Source organism: Zeus faber (genome assembly GCF_960531495.2).
Source record: "Zeus faber genome assembly, chromosome: 3".
In the NCBI taxonomy this organism is placed as follows: domain Eukaryota; kingdom Metazoa; phylum Chordata; class Actinopteri; order Zeiformes; family Zeidae; genus Zeus; species Zeus faber.
This window is the reverse complement of record NC_137190.1, coordinates 24,387,679-24,408,520: the sequence shown is the minus strand read 5'-3', so window position 1 is coordinate 24,408,520 and position 20,842 is coordinate 24,387,679.

Here is a 20,842-nt window from a genome sequence, read left to right as displayed (position 1 = left end):
GATTCGAACAATCCCAAAGTTTGAAGTTAAATGTGATTGAATACTACTGTGATTGAATGTTTTAATTTTTTCAATTGAATAGTTAAATAATGATATGTTATTCATATCAATTAATGCATCAATTAACCTCATTTAATCATAACACGTAGGCCTACAGGAAAAAGCAGTTTATACTGTATGTTGACTGTATCCAAGTTGGGTTGGTCATAATATAGAAAGATTTATTGCTTGAATTTTGTTAATAATACAGAAGATAAGAAATTTTAAAAACGATCGCATACTAAATCGCAATTGCAATATCGGTCGAAAAAAATTGCATTTCAATTATTTTCCCTAATCGTTCAGCCCTAGACAGAAAGTCACACTCATGATGTGCCCCCTATACTTATTGCGTGGCCCCCCCCTAGCAGTTGTGCCCCTAAACAACTGCATAGAGTGTTTTTGTCCCGGGCGGGCCCTGTGTTGGTTTTGTGAAAGCAAATATCCTAATCCAGCACAACTTCCAACTTTGTCTGCTGGAAACTATACTGTATATTCAAACTCTGTGCTACAAAAACACAGGCTTCTGAATGTGCATATGAACTGTAGCTACATTGTTTTTATTCATATTTTACAATTATTGATATTATAACCATTCATATCAACGGACTTTTCACTTACAATTCTGTACAAGGCACCATTAAAAGAAGGAAAACTGAATATAGCATGTGAAAAAAGGTCCAAAATACAAAACATAGGATATATTATTGATATTTCATGAACAGTGACCAAAGTGTTTCTTTCATGTTAAATATTAATGTATAAGTGCCCCCCCAAAAAAGCAACTAATAGTGTTTCCTTCCAGGCCCTGAAATACTCCAGAGATCTTAATGCATTTCAGTGTCCCATAAAAGCAACTGTCTGTTCCTGAGTGTCTTCAGACTGATTCTTGGGTCAAGTGTGTTTTTCGTTTATTTAGATACTGAATGCCATTCTTTGGCAGATTATATAAAGAATTTGATGAGCTATTGCAAAATGTGTACCAATTCCATTGAACGGATGTTCCTCAACTATCCTAAGGCAGCGCAAAACTATTTTTGGGTTGCTTTATGTACGTGGCAACGCGTCCATGAACTGCCATGAATGAGCCCACTAGCAAACTGTGGCCGACAAATGGGCGTGGTCAGGCACCGGCTGCGGACGACAGCACGGTTCCCTTTCCCGCGGCTGTGCCCTCGGACTGCTGATTCGTCCGACTCGAGGCAGGGAGTTTTCTTAATGTTTGTCTGTCTTGCAGAGGGGATCGGGATCGCAAATGTTCTCCACCCATTTTGGAATAGATGGACACGACTGCAGGTCTCCAGGTCTGCTAACTGTCAACACATCAACAAAAATGAAAGCGGGCTCAGAGGTTCCTGAATTTCCAGCTTTGTCATCTGATATATTGTACTTGTTCTCTCATCTTATCTTATCTGATAACCAGTCCCGTTGCCCACTTCTATCTATGGTTCCAGCTAAAATCAGATCACTTCAGAATAAACCATTCTGATAAAAAAATTCCAGTGGGCGTTCAGGGATGCCGATAGTCGGCTTTACTGAGCCAGCTCACTCAACCGTAGTTAACCGCAAGTGGATGGAAGCGTAAGGGCTGGACACGCACGCTGTTTTGAGTGGGAAACATCATGGGCCTGACTGGGTTTAGGTCGATAAAAGCTTGGAGTAGCATAGCTGTCGCCTGTGATACATACTGCTCTGTTAGCGTTGTCGTTCAGGCCCCAAATGCCTGCCATGCAAGTTGTGACACCTTTTCCAGATCCTCTATCAGGAAACCATAACACCACGCCTTTCATTTAATCGTGCACCGCCTCAAATAGATGTCACTTGATTCACAATTTTTAGTGTGTTTGGTGATTTGAATTGCTTTAAACTAGACAAAACTGCCATCATACCATGGGCATAGTAGCTGTGTTATGAGGGGAAGAAAAACAATCAATTTGAGCTTCGGTAACATAAAAAAATTCATATGAATACATTTTTAAGAGTTTGGGAAATCACAACACGATTCACCTTATTCCATCATGTCAAACAAAGTCAGAGAGTCATTTATAAAGCTGTCAAACACCAGGTTGATAATGCAATGTGTTCTCCCACAATGCCACACCAGATAAGGCTGCGGAGGCAGTGAGTAATAGATTCTTGGTAGAAAGATATTCTTTTCAAATTAGACTTGGATAACAAAGGAGCTTAAAAAGAACACAGACAACATAAAATGAAGAAAAAATAACATTAAATAATATGGCATCAAATGAAAAAAATATATTATTGATCAGGAAATAGAACAGACTCAAAAATCATTCTAGCGAAACGCAGCAAACAAATAGAAAAGGCCTGTTTCTCGGAGGACTTAAGAGTCTTCCCGTTGATATGTGAAACTGAATAAAGTCTAGATATGAACAATCATATACTGCAAGACTGACATAACTGTCTGAGGTTGTCTGTTGTCTTTGCGATGGCTCACTCAATGAGCATACATTTTATTGGACAGTGTTTCCCAGTGAAGGGGTTACCCGACGCCAGGGATCATTTGTGTATTTGAGATGATTTGATGATAGGTTGCCTCATAGTCAAATAATTGGTTCAAACATCCGGTGTTGAATTCAAATATGAACGGTAACAAAGTCCATGTGTATATGTTGTGTTGGTTTGCACGCCCTAAAAACGTGCTCGCGCTCTCTCTCTCTCTCTCTCTCTCTCTCTCTCTCTCTCTCTCTCTCTAACATGAAGATAGAACCAATTCAGACAAAATCAACGGGCGTATGCGGTTCACCATCAGGGCCAGTACTACTGGTTCACAGGGTTCAGTGTCATTCACACTCTAGAAAGATGACTGCCACAGCAGCTGCCCTAAAACAACCTTCATTAAGAATTCGGATAAGACCCTCCGACTCAGAGGACACGATCCAATCCCCTGTAGTGTACAAGTTTCAACAATGGCGTTCGGGCAATTTCCCTGCTCTGAATGCAGAGAGCACAAAACAAACTGTCATAGACTTCGGACAAGTGCCACCCCCACTGCGACACAGAAGCCACAACAACAGCAAGAGTGGAGCACTACAAAATACCTGGTTACTGTGTTGGACCCGTGTTGAACAAATTGACCTTCAGATCCCACTCACAGCTGTGCACGCCACATGAAACGAACACAGGAGACTCAATGTGAACCAATCAGAAGGACTCGAAAGACTCGAAAGTATAACAACTACATGTCGGCAATCTTATTGGTCCGGAGTTGAACTGAATCATTTCAGAATCACTGGAGATTATCACTTCAGGAGACATGGTAAACAAACATAAGTCAAAATCGATCATAATACATCAATCATAATAAACTGAATATGAACTGACGGGTAAAACAGAATTATATAGAATGCATACATGCAGGTATTTATTTATGAATTCAAATCAATAACCGATGCACACAATTGGAAGATATGAGCCTATAGTCACCTAAAGATAAGATTACTGATAGTACCAGTAACATACAGCAAGACCACTGAAGTCAATAAGTCAATAATATTTGGTCTGTGACATAGGATCACTTAGCCTGGCAACCTGTTTCATTTGCTCTGCAGAATATGTCTGGCCACCCTCCCATTCAAACAGATTTCGCCCGACCTTGCCAGGGTCAGGCCAATCACAAGCGTTTTTCTTAATGGGGAGGATTTGATAGAGAAAGAGAACACAAGAGGGAGACCTTTGGGAGAAAAATTGGAAGGAAATATCAGAAGAAAAAAAAATAGGAAAGACCCAAAGAAGCTAACGTGGTAAAGGCAACTCTGAAAACAAAAGTGCTAAAAACTCCAATCTCTTGTGCAATACAACAAAGCAGAACAGCAGCAAGGTCAGTGCTTTCGTCTGTGGAAAATACTTTTTTGTTTGGATACAAAGGTTAGCCTCCTGCAAACTCCGGTAGCTCACTCTGAGGGTGCATTAGCATACAGACAGACGCAAACAAACGTACAGGGCGATGCAAGTATGGAGGAAAACTCCGCCCCCTTCTGCCCAGGTAACCAGCAGAGATGAGGAGAGCCCAGGCCGGGAAGCAGCACAAGCACAGCGTGTCGAGAAAGAAGCCAGATACCCTGGCTGCAGATTGCTCCCACACAGGAGACATGGCGGTCCTAACCAACCTGCTGCTGTACACAGAGAACACCGAGGCCCTGGCAGAGAGCTCTGTGGGCCACCTACAAGCGGCACAGGAAGAGGGGCATATGTAGGCGGAGACGGATAGTGAGGGAAGACGACGACAGCGCCGCCCAACCTCTCACTGTGAACATCTATCATAATGGGACGGTCATGTTCCGGGGAAATGAGGCCCGTCTCAAATCTGTCCAGAAGCACCGTCAGAGCCCTGGCAGAGACTGAAAAACAGAGAATGGGGCCCGGACAGGTAAGGCAAGGAAGGGGCAGCCATCAGAGGAGGGGTCAGAAGAGGAGCCTGCAGCGGGCAGCTCAGAGCACAGCAGCCAACTAGAGAGCAGGGTGTCCCAGATGTGAGAGAATCTGGCCCACCAGGAGGTGGAGCTGGTGTAGCTGAAGGAGCCACCGCTTTCCGGTAAACCGCCCACTGACTTCACCCAGCACCTCAAACAGCAGCTCTGCCAGATCGGCAGCGAGTTTGAGTTTAACGCCCCCCCTGCAGCAGCTGAGCGGAGAGGTCCAGGAGGTGCAGCAGGACCGAGAGGCTGTGAGAAGAGCGCTCGCTGCTGTGGGGGAGTAACTGCACCTCAGAGAACACAACCATAATGAGCCTGACGGTGCAACTAACGAGCCTGACCACTGGCCAACGGCCGCAACAACCCGAGACTGCACCCTCCATCACCGCCAACCACCCCGCCCACCACACACACACACACACACACACACACACACACACACACACACACACACACACACACACATGGCAAGAAACAGCCCCCCACCACCCTACCTGAAAATGGACCTGCACAAGAACCTGCTGAAAAACCAACCTCCTCCACCAATTTAAAAAAAACGGAGAGGCTGCCAGGAGGCCTAGCAGGCCTGTCCAGACCAAGACAATTCTGGAAAAAAAAGATTGTAACACTCTCAACATTTAGGAATCTGAGGAATTGGTGATACAGGACAGCGACATTTGGGTCAGCCATTTTAAAACCCTTTTATGAGACAGAACCAAACAAAACAGAGTCAAATCAAACAAATCAGAATTGGCAATAAAAGAAAACAAGAATCCTCTGGACTCCCCCATTACTGAGCAGGAACTAACCAAAGAACTCTGTGCCCTAAAAGGTAAGCGGGCTTGATGGCATCCTGAACGAGATGCTAAAAAACACAAGGCGCAAATTTCAGTCGGCCATCCTGAAATTATTATTTGATTCTGAATGTAGGTTACTTCCCTGGCATCTGGAATCAGGGTCTCATCACACCAATATTCAACAAAGTTATTTATTCCGGTGTAGTGGGTAAAACATATGACATCATCAAATCAATGTACACAAGCAATAAGTACGCGATAGAAAATGACTGCATTCTTCACTCAGAAACGCGGAGTGAAACAGGGTTGCTGTGCCCAACCCTGTTCAACATTTAGATAAAGCAATTGGCCTCCCTGGAGAACTCAACAGCACCCGGTCTCACTCTGCACGACTCAGAGATCAAACTGCTGCTCTTTGCAGATGAGCTGGTCCTGCTGCCTCCCACCCAGCAGGGCTTATAGCAGAGCCTGGATCTGCTAGACCAGCACGGCCAGACCTGGGGCCTGGCAGTAAATAGAAAAAAGACCAAAACCATTATTTTCCAAAGAAAGATCCAGATCTCAGGGAAACAAATACAGATTCACAAAAGGGATATACAAATAACAAGTAAAACAGTTTATTTTAAAATGTAGGATTACAAATAAATTCCACTCAAATGAGTGAGAGAAAGAAAGCATGCAGGGCGTTCTATGCATTAAACAACAAGTTTTCGTTCACATTCCGTTCGAAAGTTCGAATCTGGCTCAAATTGTTTAAATCCGTCGTAGAACCAATTCTCCTATATAGCAGAGGGGTGTGGGGCCCTCTCACACACCAAAACTTTACCCAATGGGACCCAGCCAACACCCAGTTGAAATCGGGCACGTACAGTTCTGCAAGAGAATCCTACAAGTGCACACAAAAACTACAAACGCCTGGAGAGCTAAATAAGGACAATTACTACTCGTCAAAATCCAAAAAAGATCAATTAAATATTGATTCCATCTTTTAAAAAAAAAGCGACCCCACCCACTCCAATCACAATCGAGTCCCCTTAACCAGCTGGTCCGGAGGCTGAGTTCAGGAGCCGGTTCTGACCCAGTTCTGCCTCAGGACCGGCATACAAGGCATGGCATACAAATACTCTGTGTTGTATGCACAGCATGCTGACAGCACATGTTAAAAAAAAATAATAATAATAATAATAAAAAAAGAAACTAAGAACGTCACAACGTCATTGCATCGAGATGATTCGGCCTCTCAGGTTTCTGCCTACGTGGACCCTTCCACTTCATCCGGTGTCGACATTCACATTTTTACGGCTTGGTACGGCCCTCACCGCAACATTATGGAAGATAAGTCTGAAGAGGGTGATGTTGTGGAGTGGTAAAATCATTGGTGGAAAAAAAGCAAAAAAAGCTTTTTGATGAAAAAGCTTCATCAAGGACGTACTAACGCAAATGGTGAGTGGTGCACAATCACAAAAGGTGAATCATAATTTTTCCCTCCTCTCTCCCGGTGAGTCTTTTACCTCATCCAAATAAAGCGGCACACCGCCAATGTGTGTGGACGCTGGGTGTCGACACAGCAGAGCCCAGAGCACAGGCGGGATGCAAAAATTTGAAGTTTCTCCGTTTTATTCTATTATCAGTAGTTTATTCGAGAAATCGCCCCCCCCTTTCTTGAAAAGATAAGGACGGCGGACCCAAATTCATATTTTTCTTCAAAACCTTGAAGACATAGTTTCGTTTTCAGAAAGTTACGGTGAGCAAATGGGGGCAAAGATGAAACCTCAGACGTTTCGTAAGCGTAGAGACTATCCAAAGAACCAGACGACACAGCGAAACGCACCTATTTTGGGTTCCTGTATCGCTTTAGAGTGCGGTGGAAGAATAAAGCGCGGGGTGGATGAATGGAGGGCATCGCACACGAGGAAAATAAAAACAGTTGTCAGCAAGGTGAGCCTCTTGTAGGATCATAAAATCTCCTCCATTTCTTCTTCTGAGGGGATCGAGGTGTTTTCATTTCATGTACGATATTCTTTCCATGCACAGCAGAGCGCTCATAGAAGGACAACATTGATGTAGACGAGATAACGAACAACATAAATATTATTTGCCTCCATGATTCTCTCCTACATAAATATTCTCTCATACATAAATTGTTCTCAATCTTAATATTTTAACATCTTTTAATAGAGATTTGTCTGCCATTTTATACCCTCAAAAGCTTAAGGACTCTCTTTTTTTAATTCAAATGCAGCCTTTTTTAGACTAAACACGTTAGGTATTGCTGCATAGTGACGGCAGGTGTTTTTTTATTTAATTATTGATTTTTTATGAATGTAGAATTGTCTTTTGCGTAAGGACAAAACCCTCGGCCAAACCTCACAGAATCCGAGGATCAAGAACTCCTCTGCGAGACGGAAACACTGAAATCAATTTTCTCCTTGAGAGACGTTTATAATCCACAACCACAATTTTGTCCAAACAAATCCAACCGAAATTGGCTCAAATTAGCTTCTTAAATGACTGCCAAGTCCCTCTTGAGCATCTCCAGTTCCGACAGAAGTGCTGGTTGGTGGTCAAGGACACCGGCAACGTGCCCTTTCCAATTAAGCAAAGGTTATGAGCTAAAGAATGGAGCACATGAGGGTACAAGCTCCGTGTATCATTTTTCTTGATCTCACAATTTTCCTCAGAGTTGCACAAAGTTAAAAAAATAACAATTTAATCTAATTACATTTTTTAAGGAAACCTTCACATTTTGAGAAAGATTGCCACAATAGAATGAAATAAAAGGTGTTTGCACATTTCTGTCATGGTTTATCGTTGTATTCAGTCCACTGGAGACAATGCAGGAAGCTCTTCTGAGTGTTTTCTTACCCGTGTTCACACATGCACATAAACCGAAAATAAATATTTAGAAATGATGAATAAAGTGATGATCGCCGATGGAATAGTTATTCACGCAAGTTTCAAGGTCATCGGAGGCGAAGCGTAATCTGGAGTGTTGAGGAGGGTTAGGAGGCAGACAAAATTGTGTCATCAGCGTAATGATAGATATCGCAGCGCTGAGTTGGGAGGTAGATATTATTTATACATCAAGTGAATTGCAACAAACGAATCAGTCAAAACTAGCGATGCACCCATCATGATTTTTCACGGCCAATTCCGATTGCCGGTGTTTACAAGCAAATGGGACAATGCCGATAGCCGATTGTTTAGGTTTTGTTTGTTTTTTTTTAAAGAAGGGAAGAATGAAAGAAAGAATGCGTGAATAACATGTTTATTTTCTCTTTAACAAGGCCGAACTGGCCTTGGACTAAAAAATATCTGAAGCCATGTGAAACCAGAGGCAACAACTGCACAACATAACAAGCAAAACAAAGATGCTACGTACATGTAGCATCAGCAGTTGTTTTTGTTTGAAATCATATTGTTGTTGTATGCACAATTTCAAGATTTAAAGCAAAAAAAAAAAAGAGAATGGTCTGACTTTAGCCTTGTTTTGGGAAATGATTCCAATGCAGCTTGTGTGCATGGAGCGCAGCAGCGTCACTAGGGGGCCGTGGGGCATGTGTACCGCAGCGGGTGACAGAGTTTGTGCAGTTTCAGCAGGAATTTATAATTTTTTCCAAAAAGTGTTTCGCACATACGCCACATACATCCTCTTTGTGCGCGAGCAAGTGAATGAGCCCTGTCCGTGCCGCGCTCGTTACTTGGCTCCGTCCGTGGCTCCGTCCGTGGCTCTCCGGCGTCTGTTTCTCTGTTTCTGGGACCGCGTGTCTCGGCTAAAGCTCGCGGATGAAATCTTAAAAATCGGAACAGGGGCAGGGTGCCTTTTTGTTTTGTTTCGTTCAATCAGGACATTTAGTAAAATAAAATACATCTAACTTCAAAAACACAATGCGTGCAAACTGTGCACAGTGCAGAGGCGCTCGCCGTGAGATTCGGATCTTGGCCGCTTTTGCCTGCAGTGTGAACGTACCTGAGCGCCCTTCGCTGTCCTTCCGTAGCGCTCCGTAGACTTCTGCTATTTGGCATCAAAGATTTGTTTAATATACATTAGCTTTCGATTCCGCTTGCTCCGTGCTCCTGAGCGTCGATATGTGAAATGTGGTCTGTGAAGCCCTTTGAGACTGTATTGTGATTGAGGGCTCTAAAAATAAACTTTTATTGACTGACGGAGAAAATAACGGCCAAATAAAAACCCGGTGGCTCGATGGCAAAAACCAGCTGGTTCCGATTGATGGCCGGTCGACCGGCTCATCTCTCGTCAAAACCTTTATCATTTCATTTTTTTTTTTTTTTGGCAACATTTTTGAAAAAAATGCTATGATCAACACGACCAAAGGCCTGAGACAGATCATCGCAGCTCATCAAATTGCATACGGAGATTAAACAATGCCGCCCAAAATGACAATTATGGTTGTCATTTTTCCACTGCCTATTGTGAATAGGCAGTGGAACAAGGCCACTTCAGAGCTGAAGTGAACGAGAAAGGCATCCAAGCACTCTTTCAAGGCTCTCTCAAGGCTGGGGACGGCAAATGAACCTCTTTCTCTTTGTCCACTTTTTGTTCCGCTTGAAGTGGACCGAGTTTAAGTTTCTTTTAAAGAGGGCTGAACAGTATGTGAAGTCGCCCCTGGCTGAACCAGCAGAAGGCCCCGGTGCCTCCTCCTTTGGTGCAGGCCTGTGCTTAACAGTTCTGGTTCTACCTAAGTCTGACATTTTTTTTCCCAGATAATATCTGAGGACCAAGTGAAAATATTACTAATGCTGAAAGTATTTCAATAATATTCGTAAGCCGCCTTATATACCTCCCTCTACACATTGTTCTTGGGTATGAGCTATTTTCTCTTCTCAAGGTGACGTTTCACATTGACCTGTACTGTGTTTAAAGTTTCTTGGAAAGGGCCGGTGTGGAGTGGGAGAGCTTACGTAACCACCCTGAGGAAAACTGCTGAGCAAAGACCGGACCCAGTTCTGGTGTGGCCGCTGTAAAAGTCTTAAAGTCAGACGAGAACATAAAAATTCTCCCACCGCCCTGTTGTCAAAAGTGATTCAGTGCGACTTGAAAAAAGAAAAAAATCTTGTGCACGTCATTGTTGCACACAAATGACAGAGTAGGACATTTTTGGAGGGAGATATGGAGCTTTGGCTTTGGGGTGAGATGCCAAGATGAGGTTATTTTCAACAGCAAAAAAAAAAATCTATTCTATTATTTCTGATTGTTCGAATTTGCTCTTGATATATTCATTTTCTTCCAGTACCCTATCTATTATTATATTAAGAATCTTGATTTATTGATTTATTTTGCTTTCCATACCTGTCCATACTATAGTGAGGGAGATAGCAGGGAAAATATGATCAAACAAAACATTATTGTACATTCTCTAATGGTGACTATTCATCATTTTGCTGGAACCCCTGGAGCCTCTTGAAGGACCCCTGGAGGTCCCTGGACCCCACGTTGAGAACCAGTGGCTTAGAAAACTTATAACATGCATTTACACACTAGGGTTGGTGGATATGTCAAAATGCCGATATATTCGTCATGGGGAGGTGCACGGGGAGCAGAGCGCGGGCCCCCCTGTCTCCCTCTCCAATACTATATGGGATTATTAAACCGGTTTTAATGCGGTTTAAACCGGATGCAACCGGCAAGCCGAAGGACGTAAAATAAGTAATTTGCCGTTTTTTTTGCGACTCCCGCCGCAGCACGGAGGTTCAGCTTAAATCGGTAGTTTAATTACACAATTTCTTTTTTTCTTTCCATTTTTTTTGGAGCCGCTTTCCAAAATCTCACAACAAAGGATAAACATAGGAGGGGCAAAATAAAAGGATCAAATCGTGTAATTATCCCAGAGAAAGACCCTTCCCGGTCTGGGTCCCTGCTCCCATGTAGGAGGAGGCAGCGGCTGAGGCTCCCTTGAACTGGCCCTCCACCCCCCCCCCCCCGGTAACATGTGTGTCTGAGGGCGCTCTGCACCGCCAAAACTGTTCCTCCAGTATCTGAACCGAACTGAGCCGAACCAAAGGAAGGAAGAAAGAAAGAAAGAAAGAAAGTAAGAAAGAAAGCCCGTACCAGAATGACCTGGAAACGGGGTATTTTACGGTGATTTATTTCTTCTTTTTGAGGATTTCTCCAGACGGGGAGAAAAGCAACGGGCGCGGTGAAAGCGGCGATGCAGAATGCCAGTTCCCATTTGCGCAAGCTTTGAATTGCGCTTCCCAAGTCTTTAAATTAGCAAAATAAAAGGACAAAAATTAAAAATATTCGCCCCAAAAAAAACCAATCACCGGTTGCTGATATATATTTGTCCAATCACCCAAGCCTATTACATACCCAACTTCAACCTCATCAACCACTGGCAAATTGTGAATAAACATCTTGTTATTGGCTGCGGTCATAAAACCCTTCACCTGACATTGGCGAACATGCTACAGCAGCGGCCTTGACCTTATTTTCACAGAATTAATAACATCCCATTGATGCCTGCCATGTTATTATGGGATGGGCGTATCGCACCTCCTCTGTTTCCACGGTCGACTAACCAGCAAAACCTTAGGTACAGCTCGTTTTACACGGGAGGATTGCAGAGAATAGTACCTCTTGCCCGGGTCCACACCCTTGAATCCGCCCACTCCACCGAGATGACTGATCCTCCTGGTCCGGCATCATGACATGGAACAGCAGTTTTTCTCGGTTGAAAAATGATCGGTCCGATGAGCGCCGCGGGGGGGGTCTAACGGCTTTTTCCAATCAGCTTCCACGGGCGGGACTCACACGTCGTCATAGCCGTGCGCCACCCTGAACCGAGGAGGGGTGATAACAACAACAACAATGACGACCGGCGGAGCTCGTGGTTTGTTTTTTACTTCGCTGCACTCTTAAAACCGCGGCAAAACCGATACGCCGGCATGGCTACGCATCGGTGTTGGCTTAAAACGACATCAGATTAAGGCGGGTACGTTGGTCTAGCGATGGGTCACGGGGAAATTGAACTCCCCTCCCCCACGGAAATCGTTTAGAGTGTGTGTCGGACTGAAGATTGAAAACTGAGCGTTTCTCCAAACCGGAGAAACTTCAAGGTTATTTGAAGCATATAGTGACTATTTTTTTTTCACAGAACGGCCTATGATTTGCCGCCATACAATGTTTTTGTTTTTTTTCCCCCTGTCCCATTGCACATTGCTGTTCCGCGGTATAGCAGTTGGTGTAATGGCGGCGCCACCTATTTGTTCAGTAAAATGAAAAGCAATCATCTGGATTCTTAGAACGTGTCAAAATTCAACAAGGGTTCTTATTTCTTGTATAAATTAATCAGCAAAGATGCATTGACAGTAATTGGTTTTCAGGTTGGATGAAATTAATAGAGATCCTCCGACTCAAAGTGACAAAGCAGTGTGCAATAAAGGCGAGCTTCCCTGTGTGTGTGTGTGTGTGTGTGTGTGTGTGTGTGTGTGTGTGTGTGTGTGTGTGTGTGTGTGTGTGTGTGTGAGTGTTTGTGTGTGTGTGTGTGTGTGTGTGTGTGTGTGTCTGTGTGTGCGTGTGTGTGTGTGTCTGTGTGTGTCTGTGTGCGTGCGTGTGTGTGTGTGTGTGTGTATATCCATTTGTTCGTGCATGTGCGTCAAATAATTTGGCAGGGCCAATAAAGTTTTTTCATTTGTGAAGGAAGAAAATTAACATTTATATAATACACTCATGCTATGCCATGGAATGGATTGGATTTGAAGCCATTTGACTGTGTTTATAAGCACAGGAATATGGCCACTCGGGAGATGCTGAGAAGAGGTAATTTCCAAGTATGGCATTACATTTAGACATTCACTTAACCCTCCAAGAAATGAGGTTTGGGAAATAAGTGCAAGGCTGGATGGGATCAGAAAATGTGATTGTTGTTCATTGAAAGTCCTGTTTGTATAAATGACACGAGAAACCCTTGTTCAACTCTGTCCTGCACAACAGTATAAGTAAAGGACATTATGTTCAAGTTCAAGTTCAAGAGATTATTTGTCACATACATATACATACGTTCATACATATATGCAGTGAAATGTCATGACACCCGGTGATTACGCACAATAAGCTCTATAAATACTAACAAATACCAAAATGTGTATGGTTTCGGATTTATTAAGCCCTACAGCTATCAAACAGCATGAACCTATTTAAGATACCTCATCTGTAGTTTTACAACTACTACTACTACTACTGCTACTACTACTACTACTACTAGTGCGACTAATTAAATGTCAAATTAAATGATGGATAGAAAGAAAATGAAAAAATATATATATTTGTTAGTTCATTTAGATTAAATCTTATTTTCTCTATCATCTGTTAGTGGGCCTCACCATAGGGGTCCATGGGCCGCATGCCACCTTCAGGCACCAGGTTGGCCATCAGTTAACTTAATTATAAGTGGTGATGATTCATTAAGGGATTCATGCACTACGTTATTTCACTATGTTTTAGACATAATATAGATATATGGACATTGCTGAGACCAGTGTGTTTCAAAGTGTGGGTTGCGGTGGGTTTTCTTTCGGCTGCTCCCGTTAAACGTTTTAATTCAGTTTGAAATTACCATTAAAATGCTCATGGTTGAATATTTCAATTTGAAAAAGTAATCAGAACTAAAACAAAGCCATGGGATTTCGGTCACGCGTTATCCTTCATTTATCGCAGCTACTTTTCTTTGTTTGTCAACCCTATTTTTTACGTTACATACTTTACAAATCGAACCGAGGGATTATTAATTTGCACTGCGTTGCCGTGGGCCCATGTTCACGTAGTATTGTTCTGTTGATGAAAATAAGATATAAAAAATATATAGGGAAATATTCCATCTTAGTGTCATGTGTTGATCAGATGGTGATTAAAGGTTGGGGTCGGCCGCAGAAGATTTTCAGATTTCAAAACGGGCCCCGGCATTCTTAAGTTTGGGACATGGGAGGTTCCTCGCCCCAGCTTGGTTCCGGCACAGGATAGGAATCTAAATCTGTGCAGGGAGACACAGCGCAGGACATCACAAAGCGATATTACTCTCCATTTTTTACGAGCCGCAGCAACGTGTTTCAGACTGTGAACAAAGAGCCCCCGGGGACACAGACAATCTCAGACTTAACGGAGCCTTGATTTCCTGTTCCCCACAAAAAAACAAATAAATAAATAAAAATAACTCTGAAAGTAGTGTCAGCGTGCACCTGTCTTTATCCATGTGTGTCTGTGCTATTTCTGCTATTTCTACCGTCAGCCGCACCATGTGTTTGATGCAGACCGCTCTCACGAGATGCGGCACTCATGTAAAAACGCAACGTTTTTCCTCAGCGTTTTGACAAATTGTCGTGTGATAGATACTTTTAATTCAATGTGATGACAAATACCTAATAATTTATGCGGGAATCTATGATGGCCCAACAGACAAACATCAGCTCCCTGTCCTGGGAAATAACACATTTGCTCCAAGAGGAAGCGATAGCTGTTAGAGTATCTGGGGACGGGTGTCACTCTACCTGACATCTCTATAGAGGACGGATGAGGGAATAATCCACAGTTTCCGTCACAATATCTCGACGAAAATGATTTGATTGTTAAATCGGTCAATGAAGACAATTAGTCAGGGCACGCGCCAGGGTCCTGATCACCCTCTCTGGGTTATTCTACAATAATGGCCGGCCAGCATGATCTTGATTATTACACAGGTGCTTACTTAATAAAGGCATACACCGAAATGATTGATTTAATATTGATTGATTTGAAATGAAATGATTTCATAACTAGTATGCCCAGCAGGGTGATGACTGGTGACTGCTTCTGCTTTTTAGCTTCCGCTAAGAAAAATTGTTCACGACAACGTAGCTACCTTTATTACTTTATTCACAGGCCACTTTACTGTACATATCTGTATATATACAAATAGTCTATTCCTCTTATTTCTATTTTGCATCCCCGTTCAGTAAATTAGCCTATTTATGCCTATTATATTCTATTTATTAACTGAATTACATTTTAGGAATCAGTTAGTTTAGTTAGTTAGTTAATTACTTAACTACTAAGCTATTGTGTCTTTGTACTTATTGTGCATAATCTCCGTGTGCATTGCAATTATATTTCACTACATATATGTATGCCCGTATGTATAAGTATGTGATAAATAAACATCTTGAATCTTGAATCTACCTAGCAACACTGCAATAACGGAGCAAACTATTCACTCTACTGTACTTGTACTGTTACCATTAGCATGTAGGCGGCATGAAACAGCAACGTGAATATAGGGAGGGAGAAGTGGTTGCCGCTCAATTAGTATTAATTATTAAAATTATTATTATTATTCATTATTAACATTATTATTCAGCAATAATTGGCTGCTGATTGTACTGACCAATGAGGATATTCTTTTCCACAGAGCCGTGTAATAACAAGGTTTAAACCAGGTTATTTCATTAGTCATTACAAGAAAATTGCGTGGAATTATTAAATAACCGTCCTTAAAAGGCTGAATGTTTGACGAAATTGGGAGACAAAAATGTAAAGGTTATACACAATCAGCTTTACCGCCAACAGAAAACCGCTATGAAAAATGTGGTCGGCAGAAAGACAATATTTTCTGCAGAGTGGGTTCAGCGGATAACGTGCAAGCCTCTGGGTGGGAATTGAAGGCGATGCCCCGCAGTGAGTACATCAAATCCCACACGACCGGAAAGCCAGTCAGTAAAACCAGCAAGACCTTGCTTATTTGTTTCAAGGGAAACATGTAAAAATAAATCCTCACGTCCCCCTGCAAAAAGAGAGTACATATTCCGCCAGCTCACTTTGACAATCAAATATATTTCACATCGGCAAGGGAGAAATTATAGCTATGATATGGATAAGGGAAAATTAACGAACCGTCACATATGCAACCACCAACATTGAAAATCAAATGACTTTCATAGCATTAATAATGTAGTCTGTATATCAATAGTAGGGAAACGGGTTCACAGGGTTTGATTAGATGCACACAGATCGGGCCACCGCCATCATGGTCATTTCCAAGGGTCAGCGTGTAGTTTGCATGCACACGTTAAAGGGGTTATTCTGTCCAAATGATGATCGATGTGCTTGGTTTCTCTCTGTTATCTCTGTGTCATATTCATAAATTGATCATTATATTATTTCATTTCAACAAAATGGCTCAAAGTATAATCAATTATACTTTATAATTCAAAAGCGGAAATACAGTCGGAGGAAAATGGTGAGAGAAGAAAAACCTACTTCAACAATGAAGTATAATTCTCACCAGCTGGCTTGCTTTGTTTACAGTCTCAACAAGTCGCCATGATAAATAGAGGCATGCTTTTGAGCAGGGCAATGCCCTGCAGCGAGGACAGACAATCCCACATCAGATCTGCAACTGATTTGGAGTTTCAGCCAGACTGAGAGTGGAGACTGAGTATAAACTGAAATAAAAAGCTCCCTATAGTAGCTTCCCTATGGCTTTATTGTAGTTGTAATATAGTCGCCAAACAGCTTGTGAGATCCTGTTGATTATAACAAAAAAGGCAGCGCTTTTACTACAGCTCAAAATACTATTTTTTTAAAAACGATATATTTAAATCTAATATTAAAATTCTATTGATCATTTTGATCAAATACATTAACTCATATTTTTGTAATGTGCGCAAATATTTATCACTCAAAATCACTCAATTTAGTTCATATTTGCATATGTGATACATTTTATTCCTTTGCGTTACACATGATATTATTTGCACACACACCAAACACATGACATAATTTGCATTGCTCAGGGTTTGTGGGAGGTCAAACAATTAAAAACTGGACCAAAGCAGGCGCCGCCTATCAGCCACATTGAGCTCACAGCTTAATGTGACCTTAATGTGCCAACAAATTATAGAATCTGTTCAATTCATTTCTATAATCCCAGATTTTTCAAATCTCGAAACTTTCACCCTCAATGCCTGGGATTTTTTACTGTAAATGTTCGTTCCTCAAGTCCATGTTTTTGGACCATTTGCTGCTTTATTAATTAAAAAAATATCCTAAATATCAATTAATTAGATATTGATTTTCTTCATCCCTTCGCCACTGATAGTACGGATGCTGCCCTGCAGCTGGTATAAAAATATGTTTGGTTGAACATAAGGATTAAATTTAATTTCACACTTTTTTTTTCACTTTTACTCATTAACAGATTTTTTTGGAACTTTGTCCAGACTGGTTCATCCATCATAAGGCACCAGATAGGATACAGTGCAGTTATGTCTGTTCACAATCAGATTAGAATACTTGTTTAGCTCATCGTCGCCAAATCAAATCTCCAGGGTACAATCAAACGCCGCGCTTGACATTGGCCAGCTGCGGTGACGGCACTCCATGTTTGTTTTTATCCTCTGCTGAAGGTCGACTGACGGCATTTATCTAAAACCTTTATTATTCATTTACCATAAAACCCTTGAATCAAAGCAAATTACCCATCCTCTGGCATCCCACATGCAAACAAAACAAATCTCTGTTTGCACAAGCGAGAACAGGGCTATCATGTTTGTACCCTGCGGTGTCTATAAATATGTGTGTGCTGAGCGATATTTATTTATATTTTCAAGCCCAAACACCGATTCCTATTTAAATATCTGTATTGGCGAGCAGCAGATGGATCTGTTTGTTAGTTAGGTGGGATATTGCCTCAATTTATTTTTCATCATGATTTTTGAGCTCAAGCTACTCGCTGGAGGAAAGGGCTGTGATGGGAAAAGGCTCCATGGTCTAATTAGGCCACGACTAAAATAATTTCTTACCCTACCAATATGTATGTATGTATGTATGTATGGCCTATCTCGACAACCGTTCACTTTATCAACTTCACACTCGGTGGGTGGATTGTTGGGGACACGAGGACATGCAGTGTTGAATTTGGTGCAATTTGGCCATGCGACACGTGAGTCAGTGAGCCAGCAGGGGGGGGCTTCTGGCCTGCAGCTGAGTCACAAAGGGTGTCTTTCCCTGGTGTATGACTTTTACAGTTTCATCTTCCACCCTAGAACACAGGACTGAATTATCAACATTTTGTTAGAGTATACGATTTAAATATCTGAGAAAGTCTTACATTTTAAACATGCATGCATTAGTCTAACTAATAAGGCGTGGCAGTTTCATCTACCACACGCCACCCAAGTGGTGTTTTCAGGGACCTCCGGCACAGAGACATGACAGGGCTCCTCATCTGAGTGTGTGTGGGGATTGGGGTTTTACCTGTTGCTCATTAGACCAATCAACGAGCAACAGGTATGCAGCCGATCTGATCCTGGACCCCAATTGCCTAGACCCTGGACAGGTGTGGCTGCTCAAACCACACCATCCCCACATGGTATATTTTCAATTTTGGATGGTAAGTGATGAATGGATATATCAAAGCACATCTCTTATTTTCTTACAATTTCAATTGAACATGCTTAAAAAGACTACAATACTGTGGAGATGGTGAGTGGTTTTTACAGATTTTTTTATGTTGGTAAGAAGTAACAGTAGTATTTTCCAATTATAAATGTGTCTATTATACCATATACCAATACCAATATTAATAGATACCATAAAACCATAGTTAATTCTGGAGCCCATATAATGCTGTTGGGGATTGCTGTAGTTTAATGTTGCATGCTCAAAAGGAGAAGGTTCACATGAGGGAATATGTTCAAGTTCAAGTTCAAGTGGTGGTCACGCGGTGCTCGCGCAGGCGGCCGCAATATGGCACAGAACTTCTGTGCATCTATTCCCAGACGGTAGGCACGCCAATAATTTATTGAATTTTTCAAGTTACAGTCAGCCAATGAACCGAATCGCTGTGTTTGTGTGTGTGTGTGTGTGTGTGTGTGTGTGTGTGTGTGTGTGTGTGTGTGTGTGTGTGTGTGAGCGTGTAGTTCTACATCTTTTTAAACAACTCACGTCAGCTCTTTACTGTATATCTGTCTTTCCTGTCTTGAAGAAATGTATAAAACCGGGAGATTGGGAAAACATTGGATTTCATTTTCCCTCTACACTGAATTTAAAGTGCTGCCACAGCCTATCAACATTGGTAGATCCACTCCGTGCATGTGTTAAATGACAAAATAAAGTGATAAATAATAAGTGAAATGGGAGCCTTCTTTATTTTAAATCATAAAAAAAATCCACTAAACACAGCAAGTTCTCCCCTGACACTTTTTGTACTTAGACATTTGAGGCAACATTGTCATTTTCATCAGCCGAAGCACCAGATATTACTTGAGGCACACATCATGTTTCAGTATTGTTTGTTGTGGTGTGTTTTAAGTCTTTGGCTGCTTTTAACACCGTATTTGTGAGGAGAAAAAAACACTCCCGGGAAGAAGAGGAGGAAGAAGAAGAGGGATTCCTGCCACCGTCACTAATGAGTGAAAAATGACAAAGGACAGATTTGCGTCTGATTCGCAGCTATTTCCACATTCTCACAGCCCTTCTCCCTGCGAACATTTCGGAGCAGCGGGGGTTATTGAAAGCTGATGGGTGGGAGGCAGGATTGCTGCTTTTAATGAGGCAGGGTTTAGGAAAAGAAAAAAAAAAGGCCTTCATACATCGCCAAGTATGACTGTGAAGGTGACCCCTCTAATTACACCCAAGAGGTTGGCCGCTCAAAAGAGAAAGAGGAAACTCAGTCAAGTCATCGCCAAGCTTTGCACGGATCAGACCTGTTGGTGTGGAAGGAAACCATCTGTGGTCTAGTCAGCCTTTCTACTCCACGCTGGCTGTGACGTTACTTTTACCTGAGACATTTCACCCCACAAGAGGGAACATTTGAATAAAAATGATATAATGATGATATTTGAATAATAAAGCTCAAGTTCAGTCAAGTACACCTTTTCCTATTTTGTGTTTGTTCATTTGTTATTCATTAATCATATTTTTCATTTCCTTGTAAATCTACACTGTGTATTTATTGAGGTGTCGATTAATTACCGTATTTTCCCAGTGCACTATAGGGTGCACTGGATTATAAGGCGCACTGTCAATGAATGGTCTATTTTCGATCTTTTTTCATATATAAAGCGCCCCGGACTATAAGGCGCATTAAGCGAAACAAAACAGTCAGATAACTCAGTCAGTCAAACTTTATTAAACGTCATCACAATAACTCTCAACATTGTTCAAACGTTAATGAGCGTATTCACAATAACTCCCAACCTTGTTCAGTTGTCACACGTAAAAAAAACAGTCTGATACCGCTAAATCAAACGTTAGCGTATTCACAATAACTCTCAAAATTGTTCACTTATAACACATAAAATACAACACAATACACTTTTTCAGTTCATTCCTCGTCCACAAATCCCTCAAATTCTTCATCTTCAGTGTCAGAGTTTAACAGTTGGGCCATTACGGCATCCAGCATGCCCGGATCCCTCTCGTCATTATCCGAGTCGGTGTCGTTGCTGTTACCTGGCGGTTCAGTGATGATTCCTGGAGCCTGTTTTCTCCACAGTGCGCTTCACGGGGATATCAAAGTTGAGGGGAACCTCGTCCATGTTGGCGATGTGCTCCAGGCCGGATCTTCTTCTCGGTGA